Below are 20,134 nucleotides of genomic sequence, written 5' to 3'. Positions count from 1 at the left end.
ATACTACATATGTATATTCTACAACATCTTTGTACACAATTTCGTTTTAGTTTTCCAGCAGCCCTATTATCATTCATTTTGGGCTAAGAAGATTTCTCTTCTTTATTTCAAATTATCTTGAAATATAAATTCTTGGAGAATTGTTTTTCAGGTTGGTCTCACTTCTTCGGCAATCTGTTCTGCATTTATTTCTTCATCACTTTCCTCATTTAAATCTAGATTCTCAAATTCTTCAGGAATTACATAGGTCCATTCAGGACCCTTGAACTTATTGTTCAATACTTTTCATCTTTGACTTCGTCGTTTGCGCTTATCAGCAGATGTCCCAGACTGACCAGAAATTATGTTTACCTGGTCAGGTTCTTCATTAATTGTTTTGAAATTATACTTTAACCTGTTCACATCACCTGGCCAGTTATCACCTCTTCTGACCCTTTTTGCTTGCACTGCACTGTCACTGTCTTTGAGTGTTCTTTTATTTTCATTAAATTGTGGCACAATCTGATCGTTTTCGTTTTCAGAAACCCCCTCTGTCTGACCCTGTCCAGGGCTTATTTTTGTAATATCATTTTCTTTCCTGGATTGACCCTGTTTAGGTTTTATTTTGATTTTCTCTTCTTCTTTTTCTAACTGAACTTGTTCTTCTTTTCCTATCTGGTCCTACTCAGGTCTTACTGCACTTTGGTTTTCTGCAGCCTGAACGTGTTCTTCTAGACCTATATGTCCCTTCTCAGACTCATGAATGCGTTCATCCACCTCTGAGTAGATTGTTCTCTCCTTGTCTGATCCTGCTCAGGTTCTCCAACAATTGTATTTTCACCTTCCTGAGCTTGTTCTTCTATACCTATCTGGTCCTCACTATTCTCCTGTCTTTCTAACCTGGTTTAGCTTCTTATTCTCACAATTAGCAAAATAACTTTATTCAGTAAGGACACTGACAAAATAGACAACAGGAGAAACTGTCTTTATTCACATATTGCACAGATAGGTACCATCAGAAGAGAAGAGCAAGGCACAAGATGCAGAGCATGTCCATGAAAAGCTGCACAGGCAGGGGGCACACAGCAGTGAACGACAAGGCCAGTGGGCAGGAAAATGTGCAGACTGAGTCCATGAGAAGCTGCACAGGCAGGGGGCACACAGCAGTGAACAACAAGGCCAGTGGCCAGGACAAAGTGCAGACTGAGTCCATGAGAGGCTGCACAGGGAAGAGTTCAACACAGCAAACAGCAACAAGGCTAGTGGCCAGACCAGGGTGCAGACTGACTCCATGAGAAGCTGCTCAGGGAATGTGTGCGACTGTACCTTTCCATCGTCAGCAACACAGTCAGGGGGCAACAATGTGCAGTACAGGCCCACCTGTGTGAGTGACAGGTGTGTGAGGGTGACTAACACTCAGACTAGGCTGTCAGGCGAACTGGGAGCTGGCTGTGTCTCGGGGACTATCGGGGCACTTGACGGGGGAAAGAGCAAAACAGCTGAGGTAGAGCTATCAGTGGCTTGGCAAGCCAGAGGGCTGCTTGGACCAGGTGGTGTAGTGGCACATGGAGGTGGAGTCATGCAGACGGGAGACATGGTGTGGCTGGGAGATTGTGGAGGGGTACCCTTCCACTGCTTGGGGATTCTAAATGGCTTGCCTGACTTTGGATCAATGGGAAGTGGTGTGGGCACAACAGGCACACTCACCACCACAGCTGCAGCATGTGCAGGCGCTGGCAGTCCCTCTGGTGATGTGCTGGACCCAGCGGAAAGCTTTGCCTGGCTTCGCCTCTGCCCCCCTTCCCCTGTTTACTAGGTGTTACCCCTACAGTGCCCTCCGGCCCCTGCTTCACTGGGCTTAAAATGGGAGTCGAGGTGGTTGGTGATTCTGCCTTGGAGCCCTTCCTAGGTTTACCCTTGGAATGCACCACCTCCTTGGTGGGCACAGACACAGTACGATTATCTTTCCGTGATGCTTTAGGGGCAGGAGAGTCCTTGGATGGGGATGCCACTGAGGCATGTGGGTCTGAGGTCTACTGATTTGCTTTTTGTCCACTGGTGTCGCCTGATGGCCTGTTCTCCCTGCGCTCTGGAGTGGCTTTGGTCTTTTGTGGGGATGGGGTCTGCGCCCGGGACCGCTTGGGTTGCTGCTGCTGTGTGCTCCGTGTGCTGTATCGTGACTTTGATGTATGTGGACCGTGGTCACTATCGTCAGACGTGGCCACTGCCAGGGGGGTGGACAAAGGGACTGGAGCTGGACTGTGAGTATGTGCCTGTTTCAGGGCAGATGTCACTATTGATGACAAAGCCTGGACTGTCCGGTGCAGCCCACTCACGTCAGAATGTATGCCCTCCATGAAAGCAACCACCTGGGCCAATTTCTTATCATGGTCAATGAAGGCATTGAGGAGAGAAGTCTGGCCTACACACAGCTGGCGCAAAAGGTCCACAGACTCAGCACTGATGGCAGCAGGGGGGAAAGGGGCAGCGGTGCCAGGGGTGAAGGACACTCTTCTCCTCTTACTGAGGCGGACACGGGCAGCACCAGAGGAAGTGGCTGGGAGGGTGGGCAATGGCCACTGTGTGGTGGAAGTCGATGCAGAGTCCCTGTTCCCTGTGCCCTCCAACATGGATGCATCCCCGCTGGCATTGAATGATGTGGTGCTTTGCGTCTCAGGCTGGGACTCCTCCAGCAGACTCCTGTCCCCCTCTGAGGCGCTGGTGACATCTGTCTCACTGGGCTCCTGGGCAGCTGTGGTGCTAGTTTCACCCCCACTGGTGTCCGTCTCCTGTCCCTCTGTAACCACAGGTGATGCTGCATGAGAGAGAGAGATGTAGGGTCAGGTCAGTGGCAGCAACAGAACAAACAAATGCAAACAATGCATGACAAAAGTTGACCAAATCTACATGTTGCACACCACCCTTTGCAATCACATCGTGCCAACTCACTACATAGACTCAAGCAGTGCGTGGAAACAGGAAACTCAGGCATGAGTGAGCCATGTGCTGACCACACAGCACAACACCCTGCTTGTCGCTCTGTTCAAACAGACACACAACTAGCTCTGAGCACACCTAGGGACATGATGGGGGCACACTACTTGTTGCCAATGACAGAACTGGATGGAACAGGAGGGGACAACACAGACCCAGACTACAACATGACAGTCCACAATGGACATTAGCCCATGCCACCCACCATGTCGTACCTTGGGGATAAAATAATGCTGCACATTGCAGTAAGATGTGTGGGCCTCCACAATATGGGTGCATGCAATGGACGCATTGATGTATGCACAGTCAGATTGGGCAAACTGCCGTTCCCTCCCATGGGATTCCCAAGACTACACCAATGCAGAAGAAACCTGAAAAGCACAACTCAGAATGTAATGTGAAGGCACAGCATCCAAATCACCTTTGTAAGTACAGGTCGGGCAAATGATTGCCACAGGCACCCAGGCCAGCAGCCACTTACATGCCACAGCATCACAATACCAACATCACATAGGCCAGCGCTGGCACAGGCTCTGTACACATGCAGTCACTCCCAGCCATAGTCAGACTCCCCAAATGCTCACCCCTGGCTTGCTGCTGATGCTCCTTCAAACATACATCCAGCTCAGGCTGTGTCACCGCCAAGATGCGCCCCATTAGTGGTGTCATGCTGTGCCGTGCCAGACGCCCAGTGCGAGGAAGCACCCCCAAGGTCATCTCCGCCACATTCTTTGCCAGCCGGCTGATGTCGTCCCATCTCTTGTGGCAGTGTGCCATGTACCGACATCTATCAGTATAGCAGCAAGATACAAAATCATCACATATCCAACAAAATTGGCAATCCGAGACTATAGTGCAGCTCAAATGGAACACCTGCATGGGAAAAGCTGATGTTAAAGCATGCAGGTGTGAGGGGGAACACAGTCCCTGCACATCTCATGCAAATGCAGGATGCCAGCACTGAAACACCCATGTAGCCTGCCCACATCTCCAGTCCTTTGTTGGCTTGAGCAACACATACATCACATGTCAACCTGTGTTTGGGGGTGGACTCACTGTGTCCAAGACTGCGCAGCCATCAATGTCCCTGTCCTGTGAATAGATGAATGTGTCATGGTGGTCACATTGAGGGACATGATCACACATTATACAAAATGCCATTCACAAGGGCAGTTGTGTGCAAAATACAGTGTTGAGATGGCCCATAGCTGGAGTGCAATGTGGAAAGACTGATGTCATACTCTGTGAGTTAAGTGAGGTGTCCTTGTCTTTGTAGGCGGGGACTGTGCAGGCCAGCTGGGCTCACACTGAGATGGACTACAGGGGCACACACAGCCATCCAGCCAAGCAATCACTGTCCTGACTACAGCATGAACAACCTTCTGTGTCACTGTATGGCTGACAACAAAACACAGATCACTCATACATACATGTGCAGGGAGGGAAAGCTGTGGCATTGGGTACACACAATCTCCCACTGGAGACAGCATGTCAGGCAGTGCATGACACTACCCCACACTCCCAGGCACATACTGCATCAGTCCAACTACATGTGTGGCCCCCCTGCCCTACCCCACCACTGTTGAAGACTTACCACAACATTTGGGGCACCATATAGCCTTGGGTACTGTGTGAGCACCTCGTCCACCAGGACCTCCAGCTCCTCACTCGTGAAGGGACTGGCACGGATCTTCTCTGTCCTTGCCATCACTGTGGATATGAGACAACAGTGGCGGAATTGGGTGCTGAGGGGTCTCAGGCAGCAGTCCCTGGAGGCAGCAGCAGGTGAGGGGTCTCAGGTAGCAGTTCCTGGAGGCAGCAGCAGGTGAGGGGTCTCAGGCGGCAGTCCCTGGAGGTAGCAGCAGGTGAGGGGTCTCAGGCAGCAGTCCCTGGAGGCAGCAGCAGGTGAGGGGTCTCAGGCAGCAGTCCCAGGAGGCAGCAGCAGGTGAGGGGTCTCAGGCGGGAGTCCCTGGAGGCAGCAACAGGTGAGGGGTCTCAGACAGCAGTCACTGGAGGCAGCAGCAGGTGAGGGGTCTCAGGCAGCAGACTTTTGGAGCAGTGGAAATGTGAGGATCACTCCCACACATATATAGCCCCCTGGGGTCGTTTCAAAGGTGCCAAGCTGCAGAAATTGGTGGTCCAGGTCTACCTCTTTCAAATGTATCCAATGACTGCCTCCGCGGTGGCGGAGCACGCCTACCGCGATCTTCAAAATTGCATCATACCACCGCAATTATGGTCCCATTGGCTGTAAGGGCATGCTCCATGGCGGTGACACAATGCTGGGGCCCGGGGTGCGCTACCGCGATGGTGCATCTTTCAGATGCAGCCAATGTCCGCCTCTGCGGTGGCAGAGCACGCCTACCGCTATCTTCAAAATTGCATCATGCCACTGCTATCGAGCTTCGCATTGGCTCTAGGGCAAGCTCCATGGCGGTGACACACCGCAGGGGCCTGGTGTGCGCTATCACGATTTTAGTGGCGGAGCATGCTAACCGCCATTTCCACATGTCTCTATGCCTATCACTACCGCACTTGTGTGAATGGGTGTGCTGGTGACACACCGCCAGGGCCAGGCGGTAGCTACCACAATTTGGGTGCCATACATTGACACAAGGCTCCACCATTCAGGCGGCGGAGCATGCCAACCGCCATTTCCACATGTCTCCATGCCTATCACTACCGCACTTGTGTGAATGGGTGTGCTGGTGACACACCGCCGGGGCCAGGCGGTAGCTACCACGATTTGGGTGCCATACATTGACACGAGGCTCCGCCATTCAGGCAGCGGAGCATGCCAACCGCCATCTCCACATGTCTCTATGCCTATCATTACCGCACTTGTGTGAATGGGTGTGCTGGTGTCACACCGCCGGGGCCAGGCGGTAGCTACCACGGTTTGGGTGCCATACAATGGCAATGGCCATCTGTCAAACATAAACAGTGCACAGTGCCAACATGTTCAATGGCACATCATTGTGCACACAATGCCAATGTTCCATTTACTCCACTGATGGCTACACATGCCATGTTTGTGTGTGTGTATTGTAGATTGGCCTGTACCCACTCACATGTCACTTATGGATTTGATGTTGGTGTGGGCAGGACAGTGTTCTGGACTGTACAATGTGTACACATGTCAATGTGTTGAGGTCCAGTGACAATCACAGCGATGCTCGTCTCAATGAATGATGATCTATTTTGCATTGCCTCTCATGTCTGCTCATGAACACATTCGTCATTCCAGCGCCGAATGTGGTCATTGTGTGGTGGATGTGTGCCAGGTTGTAATAACGCATTAAGGTGTGACAGGTACTGCAGCTAGGTATGAGACAGTGGTTTTGATTAGTTACACATATGCTGGATGCTATGCTCCCAGGCGTGCCCATGTGAAATGTGGCCATATCCCAATGTGCATTCACATTGACCAAGGTGGTGTTTGAGGTACTTGTCTTGTGTAAGTTGACAGGTGTTCCCTTTGTGTAGCTGAAGGTGTCCCTACATGTAAGCTGGTCTGTTAGTCACTATAGATGTCAGTCATTGTTGTTGTTGTGTCATCCAGAACGTGATATGCTGTGCACATCTCAAGATGTATTGCATTGACATGTGTCCACTATCATCTAAAATAGGAGTTGGCCAAATTTGACTCGTCACTTGACGGTGCTGGAGGACATGGAGGATGTTGTGATCATACGGAAATGTCGCCTGGACAGAGCCACCCTTAAAACCATTTGTGATCTGTTGGAGTCCCACCTGCAGCCCCGCAGGACATATCCAACAGCTTTCACCCCTACTTATAAGGTGATGGCAGCCCTGCATTTTTTGCCACTGGATTGTTCCGAGAGACAGTGGCCAGCGCTGGTGGGATGTCACAACCGATGTTCAGCATAGTGCTGCGTATTGTGCTGTCCGCCATGATGCTATATAAGGACAGATACATCCATTTCCCCAGGGGTGCTGAATTGCCAGCTGTGAAGGGAGAGTTCTATCCACTTGGACACATCCCCAATGTTGTTGGGGTCATATATTGCACCCATGTCGGTCTTGTGCCACCACAGGCAAGTGAGCACATTTACCGCAATCACAAGCATTACCACTCCATCAATGTACAGGTGGTGTGCCTGGCAGATATGACCATCTCGCACGTGTGTGCCAAATTCCCAGGCTCGGCCCATGACTCCTACATCCTGCGGAACAGCACAGTGCCCCAGCTGATGGCTAATCTTCTTCCCGAGCGTGCATGTATTGTGGGTGAGTATGGTTAGTCGTGTGGCATGGTGTGTGTGACCTGCTGTCCTGAGCCTCTGCGACGTTGCAATGTCTATTTGTGTTTGTCATACCTAGGTGACTCTGCATATCCCAACCGTCCCTGGTTGCTGAGCCCACTGCGGAATCCCAGGTCCCCGGCTGAAGTCCGCTACAATGAGGCCCATGGGAGTACACGTCGTGTGGTGGAGCGTACTTTTGGTCTGCTCAAGTCACGTTTCCGCTGCCTGGACAAGACCGGAGGTGCACTGGCATACTCGCCCAGGAAGGTGTGTCAGATTGTAGTGACATGCTGCATGCTCCACAACCTAGCCATTCGCAAGGAGATTCCCCTGCTCCTGGTTGATGGTGAGGACCCAAGGCCCCAGCCTGCAAACCAAGCCGTGTCCAGTGATGAGGACAGTGGAGAGGAGGAAGGTGTTGACCTGTGTGAACAGCCCATCACCCGCTACTTCACTTGACGGTGGGTGTCAATGTGCAACATACCCATTGTCTGATGATATTGCTGTTGTCATGAAGGGGCATGTGAGAATTGTAGCATCAGCCAGTTGTAGACTCAGTGGTGGTTGGAAATGTTTCTGGGACATGTCCTTTGGGAACATCAACAGGACGTGTATGTTGACACTTGGTGGGCATTGTGACATGTGCATGTTGGGTTATCCAGATGGTAGGGGTTATGTGATGTCTGTGATGCCACACCCAGAGCAGTGACAGTTGTTCTGTTGTGTTTCCCTAGGTGCCTTTGACTTCTCCTTGCCTACATACAGCTCATGCTCCTGTTACATTGTGATCATGTTGAAGACTGTACATCCTGCAACAAAGACAGAGCAGATATGACAACATGTGTGTGAGGATATTTTATTTACAATGGTGAGGTTCGAGGGGGGGGTGTACATTTCCATTGGGGGGTGGGGTGGAGCAGTGAGTTGACAGTTGTGGTAGATGAGATAGTCAAGTAGACACCACATTGCTGTGGTGACCCAGTCCAACAGACAGATGCCATTCACAAGGCAGTGTGGGGAAGGACAGTCCAAAAAGTCAATGCAGTGGTGGAGAGGGTTGCCATCATGGCTGGCTCCATGACTGGCGTCTGGCAGGTGCTTGGCCTCCAGATACTCCCAGGGTCTTCTTGGGATGGCCCCTTCATTGTATGGCAGAGGGGGCCCTGCTGCAGGGCCAGTGGGGTCTGAGGACTCACCCCTCTCTGTTGGCGCAGGGGAGGATGGTGAACTGTCATTGTGCGGCCCACCAGAGGGAGGTAGAGGTGTTGTCTGTGGAACATGCCTGTCCCTCAGTACCCCCACTTGCTGGCCCAAGAGGTCCACGACTTGTCCCATGCGGGTGTCGATGGACCTCATCAGCAGGATGAGCTTGTGCAACAGTTCGTCCGCCGGCCTGTTCGTCCCTGGGCCTGTTCGTATGCGCCCAGGACTCTAGTTATGTGTTCCAGTGAGTGGGTCCCAGCCTCCGGGTGTCCCTGGGTGACCCTGCCCCTCCCACCTGCCCTGCTGCCACGGACCTGTTGCCTCACCACTGTGGGCACCCACATCCTCTCCCTGCCCTCCTCCGTCGGTGGTGTGTGCTGGTCATCCTCTGGTACAGGGAAGGTGTTGCAGGCAGCACTGGTGGTGGTGGTGGTGACGGTGGCCGCACAGGCCGTGACAGCAGGGGTCTGCTGTGGAGTTGTTGTTGGCTCAGATGTGGTGGGGGGACAATGGGGTCCTGGGACCTGTTGCTCCCTGCCACACCAGATGTGCTGGTGTGGAGGTGGTGGTGGTGCTGTGTGTGGTGTGGCTAGTGATGTTGTGTCCTTTGCCTCTCCTGTCAGCTGGGGTATGTGTCCCTTCTCTCCTGGAGTATTGCAAGGGATTGTGGTCAGGGAAGGGGCTGGTTTTATATTCAGCTATGTGGGTGTGTCCAATTGGGGTGTTGCTGACAGGTGTGTTGTCCTGGGATTTGTATTTTTCATTTTGCTATGTGGTTGTGTCATTGGGGTGTGTTTTGTGTATTTGGGGGACATGGCTAGTTTTCTGTGTGCACTCTTTGGCCTTCTTGTGGGGTTTTGGGTTCGTCCGGCGCGGTGGCTGTGCTTCAGCTCTTCCGCTGGCTCTTCCATTCATCCCATTGTGCGACTGCGGCAATCGGAGACAGTGGTACGTACCGCGGGACCGTCGGGGATATGCTAATTTCCAGTGCGGTGTCTCCGCTATACTTGCGGTGGGTTGGTGTTTTTTCACCACGATTCCGACTGCCGCAGATGGATTTTGGCCATCTCCGCCCGCTACGGGCGGTTTTTCTTGGCCTCGTTCCACCGGGGTCTGATTTTTTTGGCAGTTAATCCTAATTTGGCCGCCGGTTTTCCCACGGTGCCGGCTGGCGGTTGTTTTCTGCTTCCATGGTGGTCGGGGTGCTTTTCCACCAACCATCCTAATGGACCTCTTAGTTTTGTCGATGTATCGGCCCATATTGCACAATTAGGACGAGATGTTTTCCCTAAAATGAAAGAATCGTATGTCATTTCCTAAAAGTGTGTTGCATAGATGTAAAGATTTTAAAACTAAATACAATGTCAGGCTTACGCCAAATAAAAGGCAAGTAGCAAAGACAAATACAATGCATTAATTTGATGCACAGTGTCCAGACCATAAACAAATGAAAAAGCCAGAATGGTAGAAGGTTGCCAAAATAGTGAAATTCAGAGGATTAGAGGAAATCCTTCTAAATTCTAAGGTAAGTCAGAATACATCTCCAAAGTTGATGTAGGGACTGCAGGCTGTAAAGAAAAAGAAGCTATTTAACCACTTACTGATTCCACTGTTCCGAGCTGTCGAAAGCCCTAATCAAAACCTGTTCAAAAGTGGATTTCCTTGCCTCTATTCTTTCAGATGTGAACACATGAATGCATTTCCAAAAACATATGCCTTCCAATGTCCGCAAATTCTATAAGACTGTTTAAAACCCAAATACTATTCATCATCCTAAATCTTCAAAATGATGAGGCAGTACACCGGGTTACATCACTTTAAAAACCTTACACTCAAATGAAGGGGGAATAATTTACCCTAGACGTTCTATCACCCTTCCAACGATTGGTATGACTGCAACAAAAGCAAGAAATATAAAAACCAATGCAGGACATTGCCACGGTACTAAACTTGCAAGGATGCCATACTCATTGTAAGAATGGATCGAGGATATCCACTTTTGAACAGGTTTTGATTAGGGCTTACGACAGCTCAGAACATTGGAATTAGTGTGAACTAATTGAGGGGCTGATTAGGATGGCACAAACAGGACCACCCAACTTGGTGTCGGCGGTCCCGCCAGCCGAATTAGGATGTGACCACCACCATGGCGGTCACAATGTCTATATTTTGTATTGTGGTGGGTGCTGCTGGCTGCAGCACACTCCGCAGTTAAAAAAATAGACACTACCGATATCCATGCACGACGTGGCAGGCACCATCCAAGTCTGCTTTGGCAGCTGAACAGTAGTTCATCCTACATAATCTCTCTTTACGTTTACATGCTAATTTAGATTCTTTTAGAGACAAGGTGAACCATAGGCTAGGCATTTTTAACCGCTGCTCTTTAGTACTACTTTCTGGAGACAGACGTTGGCAGGTAGACTCAATCCAGCCCTCAACCAGGTCCACATCCTCGCTAATCATGCCAGTTAATGAGGGTCTAATGTTACTCAGTAAGTCCGATTTAATTTTACTGAGGGCACTGACCTTGCGGGGAAAGTTGCTCTCATTGAGAGGGGCGTTACTGAGTTTTGGCCATCTAAACCTAAGCATAAGATGGCCAGACCAGATTAAGGAGAGGGCGGGTCGGCGTCAAGGGGAATCAACGTGAATATTTGGTCTGGTGTATGCCCGGACAAGTGTGTTGGGCCATAATGGTTGGCATAAGGCCCATGGCTGTGCAGCTCTCCATGAGTGTATAGATGTCATTTAGCTGATCACAGTCCATGTGTAAATTAAAATCCCCCAACAGGATGCAATGTCAGTACCTAAGTGTCAGAGGGGGTACTGCTTCACAAAGTGCAGATACAAATCCTGCAGACGTGCCCGGGGGTCTGTATATAAGGTCTGGGGAAAGTGATTGTTTAGGAGATAGGAAAAGGGTAAACCCCAGTATCTCTGCGGCCTTCATATTCACCTGGGGTAACAGAGTCAAAGTGTAGCAGTCTTTAAAAATAATGGCTATCCCTCCACCCCTGCCTCCAATCCTACCTTTCCATACAATTTTAGAACCCTTGTGAACAGCTAACCAAATGTCAGGACCCGAGGAGTCTGTGAGCCAGGTCTCAGTTAAAAACAGAGCATCAAAGTTTTCCTCCCCTAGAAGGTCATATATATCAATTGCATGCTTTGGAAGGGAGCGTGCATTAATCAATGCCGCTTTAAATGGGGAGAGCTGCTCAGGGGGCAGGTTTATTAACCTTAAAAGTAAAATTACAAGAGGTACATGAGTCACCAGAGGGACCTTGAGTGTCCAAGTTCAGCGAAGTACAGCTAGAGGTAATATTAAGAGCATGGAGTTGTGACGCGCTATAAGTATGGCGATGCATACTCCCTCCTGCTGATTGTGCCATGGAATATCAACAACACAAATATCGCCACCACCAAATATCGACACCACAATATCATAGGCCAAATCATCAAAAATTAATTGAGCCTTTATAAAATGCCAAGATATTTAAACCAAAAATATCATTAACACAAATATCGCAAACAATCAACATAGCTAGAAAACAAAGCACTGACAATATAAAGAACCCAACCCCTAAAGTGTTTGCAGAAAATGACGTCCCCGACTGCATACTTGTTACTTACACAAAAGAGCATTTCATTATATATGATAAAGAAAATATTGACAATAGGAATTGTAATGTTTGCTACAGAACAAAACCTGCAGACATTAAAACAATGCCCCATATGGTTAAAGGATGGCACCTTTAAAACATGCCCATCACCTTTTTGCCTATACCATCCATGGACCACTACATGGCAATAAGATACCATCAATATTCCCTTTACTACTCAATAAACATCACCTATTGGTACATGCTTAATATAATTAAAGAAAAATGTACCATCTATGCACCTAGTTAAATATTCATAGAATTCAAGTCGTCTATAATACATTGAGAGACCGATCACGATCCTGTAAAAACCGGGTACGAACCGTCGGACGGAGCAAATTCTCCGCCCGACGTGTACCCGGTCGTCAAAATGTACAAACATGGAATTACGATTCGCACGGAAACACCATTTCCGTACGAATCGTACAAAACCCCGACCGACGAAAATAAACATACAAATGCGATCCGGGAAAGCGCCGACGTGACGTCGGGACGCACGCAGCCTGCCATTCACGAACCAGGAATTACGATTCGCACCGACGTCATCCCGCACGGTGAATATTTTCCGGCTGCCAAAAACTGCCGGGAAATCAGGACGACGCGAACAAGGAGGATCTGTACGCGACGGACAGACATGGACCCGAACCTACGTGTCATCCCGGCCCTCATAGCAGTCGACCTCCTCTACAGGTTACGACGAAGACGCCGCAGAAGGTCAGAACAACTAAGGGAGGGGGGAAGGGGGTGGAAAGGGGGGGGGGCAGGACCAGGGGGAGGCCACAAAACCACCACCAATGTCACACAGCACACATGCCCTGGACATACCTGACCCCCATGCCCTGGTCACCACGAGGGGGTGGGGGCGTGTCCGGCAAAGCCAGCGTCCGCCACAAAGGAAGTGCCTCACGACGCGAACCGGCAACACAACTATACAGGTACGTCCCGTACCCACGCCTTAAGAGCGTGGGTACGAGTCGTACCACGCCCACACCTACGTCACCCCAACAATGGCTGGACGGCTGTACCCACGTGGCAAAGGCCTGGGTACGGGTCTCACAAGCATCACATAGCGTGGTTACGGATATGTACGTACCGTACCCCTACCACCGTATGCATGGAGCGTACCCCCAACCCCAACAGTGTAAGTACGACCCGTACCCTCACCCGCGTATGTATGGAGCGTACCCCCACCCCAACAGTGTAAGTATGACCCGTACCCTCACCCACATACGTATGGAGCATACCCCCACCCCAACAGTGTAAGTACGACCTGTACCCTCACCTGCGTACGTTTGGAGCGTACCCCCACCCCAACAGTGTAAGTACGACCCGTACCCTCACCCGCATACGTATGGAGCGTACCCCCACCCCAACAGTGTAAGTACGACCCGTACCCTCAGCCGCGTATGTTTGGAGCGTAACCCCAACCCCAACAGTGTAAGTACGACCCGTACCCTCACCCGCGTACATATGGAGCGTACCCCCACCCCAACAGTGTAAGTATGACCCGTACCCTCACCCACGTACGTATGGAGCATACCCCCACCCCAACAGTGTAAGTACGACCCGTACCCTCACCTGCGTACGTTTGGAGCGTACCCCCACCCCAACAGTGTAAGTACGACCCGTACCCTCACCCGCATACGTATGGAGCGTACCCCCACCCCAACAGTGTAAGTACGACCCGTACCCTCAGCCGCGTATGTTTGGAGCGTACCCCCCACCCCAACAGTGTAAGTACGACCCGTACCCCCACCCGCGTACATATGGGGCGTACCTCCACCCCAACAGTGTAAGTATGACCCGTACCCTCACCCGCATACGTATGGAGCGTACCCCCACCCCAACAGTGTAAGTACGACCCGTACCCTCACCCGCGTACGTTTGGAGTGTACCCCCCACCCCAACAGTGTAAGTACGACCCGTACCCCCACCTGCGTACATATGGAGCGTACCTCCACCCCAACAGTGTAAGTACGACCCGTACCCTCACCCGCGTACGTATGGAGCGTACCTCCCACCCCAACAGTGTAAGTACGACCCGTACCCCCATGGAGCGAACCCATACACGTGTATGGACTAAGCGTACAAATTGTTAAATAGGAGGGGTGTGTGCCTATCACTCCCAGCAGTGCCCAGACACAGGAGGGGTGTGTGCCCATCACACCCAGCAGTGCCCAGAGTCAGGAGGGGTGTGTGCCCATCACTCCCAGCAGTGCCCAGACACAGGAGGGGTGGGTGCCTATCACTCCCAGCAGTGCCCAGAGACAGGAGGGGTGTGTGCAGAGTCCTCCCAGCAGTGCCCAGAGACAGGAGGGGTGGGTGCCTATCACTCCCAGCAGTGCCCAGACGCAGGAGGGGTGGGTGCCTATCACTCCCAGCAGTGCCCAGAGGCAGGAGGGGTGGGTGCCTAACACTCACACCAGTGCCCAGAGACAGGAGGGGTGGGTGCCTATCACTCCCAGCAGTGCCCAGAGACAGTAGGGGTGGGTGCCTATCACTCCCAGCAGTGCCCAGAGACAGGAGGGGTGGGTGCTTATCACTCCCAGCAGTGCCCAGACGCAGGAGGGGTGGGTGCCTATCACTCCCAGCAGTGCCCAGAGACAGGAGGGGTGGGTGCCCAGTCCTCCCAGCAGTGCCCAGAGACAGGAGGGGTGTGTGCAGAGTCCTCCCAGCAGTGCCCAGAGACAGGAGGGGTGTGTGCAGAGTCCTCCCAGCAGTGCCCAGACACAGGAGGGGTGTGTGCAGAGTCCTCCCAGCAGTGCCCAGAGACAGGAGGGGTGTGTGCAGAGTCCTCCCAGCAGTGCCCAGACACAGGAGGGGTGTGTGCAGAGTCCTCCCAGCAGTGCCCAGAGACAGGAGGGGTGTGTGCAGAGTCCACCCAGCAGTGCCCAGAGGCAGGAGGGGTGGGTGCCTAACACTCACAGCAGTGCCCAGAGACAAGAGGGGTGGGTGCCTATCACTCCCAGCAGTGCGCCCAGAGACAGGAGGGGTGTGTGCAGAGTCCTCCCAGCAGTGCCCAGAGACAGGAGGGGTGTGTGCCTATCACTCCCAGCAGTGCCCAGACGCAGGAGGGGTGGGTGCCTATCACTCCCAGCAGTGCCCAGAGACAGGAGGGGTGTGTGCAGAGTCCTCCCAGCAGTGCCCAGAGACAGGAGGGGTGGGTGCCTATCACTCCCAGCAGTGCCCAGACGCAGGAGGGGTGGGTGCCTATCACTCCCAGCAGTACCTAGAGACAGGAGGGGTGGGTGCCCAGTCCTCCCAGCAGTGCCCAGAGACAGGAGGGGTGTGTGCAGATTCCTCCCAGCAGTGCCCAGAGACAGGAGGGGTGTGTGCAGAGTCCTCCCAGCAGTGCCCAGAGGCAGGAGGGGTGGGTGCCTAACACTCACAGCAGTGCCCAGAGACAGGAGGGGTGGGTGCCTATCACTCCCAGCAGTGCCCAGAGACAGGAGGGGTGTGTGCAGAGTCCTCCCAGCAGTGCCCAGAGACAGGAGGGGTGGGTGCCTATCACTCCCAGCAGTGCCCAGACGCAGGAGGGGTGGGTGCCTATCACTCCCAGCAGTGCCCAGAGACAGGAGGGGTGGGTGCAGAGTCCTCCCAGCAGTGCCCAGACATGAGAGGGGTGTGTGCAGAGTCCTCCCAGCAGTGCCCAGAGACAGGAGGGGTGTGTGCAGAGTCCTCCCAGCAGTGCCCAGAGGCAGGAGGGGTGGGTGCCTATCACTCCCAGCAGTGCCCAGAGACAGGAGGGGTGGGTGCCTATCACTCCCAGCAGTGCCCAGAGACAGGAGTGGTGTGTGCAGAGTCCTCCCAGCAGTGCCCAGAGACAGGAGGGGTGGGTGCCTATCACTCCCAGCAGTGCCCAGACGCAGGAGGGGTGGGTGCCTATCACTCCCAGCAGTGCCCAGAGGCAGGAGGGGTGGGTGCCTAACACTCACAGCAGTGCCCAGAGACAGGAGGGGTGGGTGCCTATCACTCCCAGCAGTGCCCAGAGACAGGAGGGGTGTGTGCAGAGTCCTCCCAGCAGTGCCCAGAGACAGGAGGGGTGGGTGCCTATAACTCCCAGCAGTGCCCAGAGGCAGGAGGGGTGGGTGCCTAACACTCACAGCAGTGCCCAGAGACAGGAGGGGTGGGTGCCTATCACTCCCAGCAGTGCCCAGAGACAGGAGGGGTGTGTGCAGAGTCCTCCCAGCAGTGCCCAGAGACAGGAGGGGTGGGTGCCTATCACTCCCAGCAGTGCCCAGAGGCAGGAGGGGTGGGTTCCTAACACTCACAGCAGTGCCCAGAGGCAGGAGGGGTGTGTGCAGAGTCCTCCCAGCAGTGCCCAGAGGCAGGAGGGGTGGGTGCCTATCACTCCCAGCAGTGCCCAGAGACAGGAGGGGTGGGTGCCTATCACTCCCAGCAGTGCCCAGAGACAGGAGGGGTGTGTGCAGAGTCCTCCCAGCAGTGCCCAGAGACAGGAGGGGTGTGTGCAGAGTCCTCCCAGCAGTGCCCAGAGGCAGGAGGGGTGGGTGCAGAGTCCTCCCAGCAGTGCCCAGACGCAGGAGGGGTGTGTGCAGAGTCCTCCCAGCAGTGCCCAGACACAGGAGGGGTGTGTGCCTAACACTTACAGCAGTTCCCATGTAACGCAAAGGGTGGAGTAGCCACAGATACCATGCCCACAAATATCAGTCAGGTGCACAAAGACCCTGCAGTACATGTACCACATGTGTGCGAGGCTGGGTGTATACGCATGCATAGCGCAGAAAAGAAAACATGTCCACATGAAGTCATGTCAATAGTCCACATACACAAGTACAATGACTATCAAGAATGCCACGAATGATGCAGGTGGAGACATCGCTCAGCATGCATGTGCAAAGTAGAAGGAGTCCGTCACACACCCAGCTAATGTACACACAGCTCTGTGCTAAATATTGGGAACACCCTGCAGGGAAGATGTCAGGGTACACAGAGGAAGGAATACACCTTTGGACAATTTCACCATGCAGCAACTGCTTACATGAACACAGAAACCTAGCTAACACCGTGTGATGGCACACAGATCCCAGGGTCCCCCCTATGACCAGCACACTACTACATTTCCCACACAACCAACACATGATCACCACCCAAAATCATGTAGCAGCCCCACCAACAGCAATATCAGAAAAGCAGTAGTGTTCAAAGGAAACAAAAATGGCTTTAATCAGCATGATCAAAAATTGTATGTTCGTATAAAGTTCAATATTTACAAAGCCCATTGGGCAGTCCAGAAATCACAGCTGGATGGGGGACACAGTGGGATGCGTGTCCCCTAGCTTGCCTGCACAGTTACATTCCGTCGTCTTCCACAGGGGTGAGGGCATCATGTGGGGGGGAAGAAACAGGCACCGCAGGGACAGGAGGGTGAAGGGTAGGCGTCGTGGGTGCAGGGATGGAGGACTCCACCACAGGGGGTGGGGCAGGGCCAAAGGTGGAGGCCAGGAGCTCGCTGCACACCTTAGCAAGGTCCTCCAGGGAATCCCCTGCACCCGAAGGAACCACAGGCCCCAAGGAGGGGGGGGGTCAGAGGGATGGGTCGCAGCGCCACTGGGGGAGGGTGTAGACAGGGGGGGGGGAATCAACCACCCTGACCGAGGACTTCCTTGACCGCTTGCGTGGTGGCGTCACTGTGGGGCTCAGGGACAGAGCGGCCATGAAGGAGTCTTTGGGGGAGATGTGGCCAGGAGAGCTGAGGGGAGGGGATTTGGAGGGAGTGGATTGGGTGGAATGCGGACTCCCACTCTGGCTGCGTGTCACACGTTTGCCCCCCGACCCAGTGGGTGTGCCTACTTCACCCTGTGTGTGCGTGTCAGGAGGTGTGCGGTGGACCTTCCCTGCTGGTGTAGTGCCTGTGTGTGTTGTGGTGGGTGCATGCTGACGTCTGGGTGTACGTGGGACAGGCATGGGAGTGGAAAGTGTGGATGGGGCAGGGGTAGGGGGTGGGACGTAGCGCTGCAGGAGACCCACTGCTGCAGTCAGTGTCGAGCCTATCGACCTCAGCAAGCTGCGTTGGTCAGCCTGCGATGAATGAATGCCCTCCAAGTATGCCTCCATGTTGTGCAGCACTTGGCTGTGGCCATGGAGGACATTAAGGATCGCAGCCTGACCAACCTGCAACTGCCGCTGGATGTCCACAGACACGGCATTGGCGGCAGCAGTGGAGACAGGGGCAGGGGGTGCGAAGCCTGGCAGGAAGGAGACATGTGGGGACCGGGCACGTTGGGAAGGGACACGAGCAAGTGGGAGGCGGCTGATGGCAATGGAGGGGGCGGGGCGAGATGTAGTGCCGCTGTCAGCTGCCGGTGCAGCCGCCGCCCACTCGGAGAGATCATCCTCGGACCCGTCAGCTTCATACTCTGTTGTGCCAGTCGACAGGTCCCCGGCTTCACTCTCCTCCACCTCAGTCCCACTTGATGTGCCAGCCCCGATGTCACCGCTGGCACTGGTGCTCGGTCCCTCTGCTCCGTCTGTGCCCATGTCTCCCTCCGTGTCCCCCGGCGATGCTGTGGGCAGGGTGAAGAGACAGAAATTAATCATACACCTGTATACATATGTCACATGAGTCCAATCTACATAGGTCACAGTGCATAGCCTGAAACAAAAGAAGAGTTACATCTACAAAACAAGGTACCTATGTAGGGCATGCAAGACACAGTTGTTTGACCCACCATGCCACCTAAAAACTATGGAGAGCATGACACAATAGCAAACGAGATGGAATGGAATTTTGACTGAGGAGCAAGGCCCTGGGGACAATCCAGCACTGCATCTGCACCACACAGCGTGGCAGGAAATAGGGATGAGCAGGGACCATATCCAGGAACAAGAGGCACATGCAGCATAGGTTATACTGAAAACATGCCCACCATGACTGGCCCACTGCACCTTGAGTGCATGTCCAGACAAACATCACGCACTGGCCAGTCCTAGCAAGGAGATATCAGGTTGTGACATGAAGGCCATGCCCGCACCACCCACCCCCTACATGAGACTATTATTTGGAGACACAGGAAGCACTTACATCCCTTAGTCTAGGTGAAATACACATGGGAGGCAACAAATCAAGGTTGCACACAAAATACCCAAGGTGCGCCTGTCCAAATAATCATGTACAAATGGGCATCATCAGATGATTGTAACAAGACACACAGGCAATGTCCACCGTGAGTATGAACAAGGAAAATCAGGTCAGGCTGTACAGTGGACACGTGTACCACATTTCACGTCAATATACATTTGGCCAGGGGACAATGGCACAGAGCACAACCTATGCTGTAGACACAGAGATTGTCAACATATTCGGATTACACACATGATACCTAGGAATATATGCCCCTGGGGACAGTAGTGGCCACACAACTCCATGCTCCTGAATGGGAATGACTGCAACACACGCTACCATCCCCGCACTATGTGTACGGCACACTCATGCACATCATGTCACAGGCCACCACATAGGACATGCGTGCTGTAAGGCCTCACACTTGAGAGACTAACTCCCATGTCTGGACTCATCATTAGTGCCAACTGGCATGGAACCCACAAGATCAGAACTGGACAGGGCACAGGCAAGGTCCCAAAACCTGTTACACACCACCCCCACACATGATGCTGCAGGCATTGTACACGTGGAGAAGGTGCCAGGCTACATAACCTTGTGACGGAGTGACTTCACACAGACCAGGGAACACATTGCAAGGAGGGGAAGGGAGGCAGGAGAGCACTGCAATACTGTGGGTAACAGGATCTGCACAGCACCATTAAACCCTGGCAGTGCATCCATGGAACAGTGCACTTACAAATGCTGGTGAAACACAACAAACACACATGTACCTACCCCCTTCCTGCTGCTGCATCTCCTGTAAGCGCCTCTCCAAGTCTGGAAAGACCACCGGCAGCACACGCTTGTGGATGTGGCTCAGTCGGCGGCGCCCGCGGTTCTTATGGCTCTCAGGTGAGTCCCCCAGCAGGACCCGTGCGATCCTCCGCGTCCAGCACCGGATA

This window comes from Triturus cristatus, chromosome 5_2 (assembly GCF_964204655.1).
Source record: "Triturus cristatus chromosome 5_2, aTriCri1.1, whole genome shotgun sequence".
NCBI classification, from domain to species: Eukaryota; Metazoa; Chordata; class Amphibia; order Caudata; family Salamandridae; genus Triturus; species Triturus cristatus.
This window is presented reverse-complemented; position numbering follows the sequence as displayed.